Raw genomic sequence first — 2,502 nt, 5'->3', positions numbered from 1 at the left:
CTGCCCCTCCCGCCCTACCCCGGCCGTCCTCCCGCCGTCCAATCCGCGCCCCGGCCGCCCTCCCGCCGGTCGCCGACGCCGCCTCCTCCGAGGTTATGTGCTTTTTTTCATTTTGTTTCATTTTCTTTGTTGTTTCATTTTTTAGCACTAATTAGTGACTGTCCTTTGCAGATGGAGATGAACAATGAGGAGATTGTCATGGACTCGATGTCCGATTCGTCGGATTGGTCGACATCCGACGATTCCGACATTGATGAGTTGTTGCAAGACGACGACGTCGAGATGATGAGCCTCCTCATCGACGTGCAATCGTTTGAATACCGCGTGAAGCTGATGGATCAGAGGAGAGGGTCGAAGATGGGGCGAGTCACCATCTACCGGAACCGTGCTCTCGGACACGAGCATTTGATGGAAGACTACTTCGCGGAGGTACCTACATACCCTCCTCGTCTCTTCCGCAGAAGGTACCGAATGCAGCGTAGTTTGTTTGTGAAGATTGTCACCGATTGTGAGGCCGCCTCCTATTACTTTAAACGTCGTAGATCCGCCGCCGGTATCATGGGGTTTAGTGCATATCAAAATATATCGGCGGCAATGCGGGTACTCGCTTATGGCATACCCGCGGATTATACCGACGAGTATCTTCGCATTGGGCAAGATACAACCACAGAGTCAGTCCGTAGGTTTGCCAAGTTGGTCATCCGGTTGTACGGTGAGCAGTATCTTCAGGCACCAAACGAGGAAGATACAAAGAGATTAATGGAAATGAATGAAAAAAGGGGATGGTCAGAGATGCTTGGTAGTCTTGATTGCATGCATTGGAGGTGGAAAAATTGGCCAAAGGCATGGCACGGAATGTGTTGCGGTAAAAGCTGTGATGCTACCATTGTGCTTGAGGCCGTAGCATCTCAAGACACATGGATTTGACATGCATTCTTTGGGTTGCCGGGAACACTCAATGATATCAATATCCTCAATAGATATCCTTTGTTCAAAAGATTAATTTCTGGGGATGCTCCAGCTTGCAACTACAAAATCATGGACAATGAGTACTCAATGGGATACTATCTCACCGATGGCATCTATCCCGAATGGGCAACTCTTGTGAAGTCCATCAAGGAGAAAAATGGGGTGCCCTTAACAAGAAAAGAGGCTCATTTCACCAAGGCACAAGAGGCAGCCCGCAAGGATATTGAGAGAGCTTTCGGTGTTTTGCAAGCAAGGTTTGCCATAGTTCGTGGTCCAGCTCGGTTTTGGGACAAAAAACCTTGATGAACATCATGAAATGTTGTGTGATTCTACACAACATGATCCTAGAGGATGAGAGAGGGTTAAACCTCCCTTGTTTCTATGACAATGTTGGTACCCGTGTGCAACCGGAAAGAAACCCTTCTCGCATACACGCTTTTCTTCAAGCACATCATGAGATTGAGGATGCAACCACTCATGGTCGGCTCCGGGATGATCTAGTAGAGCACCACTGGCAGTTGGATGGGCGGCGCATTGGCCCATGATGTATCTTTGTTTTACTTTTCTATGTCCTATTTGATTCGAACAATTAGTGTAATTTGCTCAAACATTGTTGTAATAATTTGAATGATTATTGTTTTATTCGGTGTTGTAATAATAACTAGAATGATTATTGTTTTATGTCAAATGTGATGGAATTTGTGATATGTCATATGATGAAATGTGTGATATATGAAATGACAGTTTTAAAGGTTGGGGTTGAGGGAAAGACTAGAACCCTCAAATCCAACCCTTAAAGCAGTTTAAGGGTTGGGTTTGAGGGTTCTAGTCTTTGCCCCTATTTTTCAACCCTTAAAAGTGTCAAAAACCGGCACTTCTCAACCCTTAAAACTGCTATATGGGTTTGAGGATTTGAGGGTTCTACTAGTAATGCTCTTAGATGGTGTATCACCCCCGGTCACTGTTGTTGCTGCTCACTTTGAGTTGGAGTGTCGGGCGTGGCGCAAGGCGTGTCTTATCAAGGGGAATGGGCCCTCATATAGTCTGATAGATACAATAAATATATAGAAAGAGATATAGAGAATGTGGAAAAAGGTACTAGTCTTATAGTTGACCATGTTGTATAAGTGACTATAAATGGCATGTCAACATCATATAACCAATAATGGGTTCTACTATTAACCAAGCTCTTACTAGTGTTAAAGACGTGACTGGTAAAATTAAGGAGGTGTTTGTTTCGGATGTTTCTGTCTGTTACTAATTTACGGTGTAAATGGAAGATGTTACATGCATTTTGTAAATACACGTAATAACCACCTACCTCGTAAACGAGTCAGGTGAGGGGCATGCTCTTTTTGCGCAGGATTTTGTAGAATCAACAAGATTCTAGGAAATTTTGCAAGAATCTGTCGTCCAGTTCTTTTCTGAGATTGCAGTTTGAGATTGTGGCCCTAAGTTGTGTGCTAAAATGTTTGTGCTACCCTTAGACATATTTTTTATGAATTGTTTACACTTTGTTATTTCATAGAGCAA

The sequence above is a fragment of the Triticum aestivum genome, chromosome 3B (genome assembly GCF_018294505.1).
Source record: "Triticum aestivum cultivar Chinese Spring chromosome 3B, IWGSC CS RefSeq v2.1, whole genome shotgun sequence".
NCBI classification, from domain to species: Eukaryota; Viridiplantae; Streptophyta; class Magnoliopsida; order Poales; family Poaceae; genus Triticum; species Triticum aestivum.
This window is presented reverse-complemented; position numbering follows the sequence as displayed.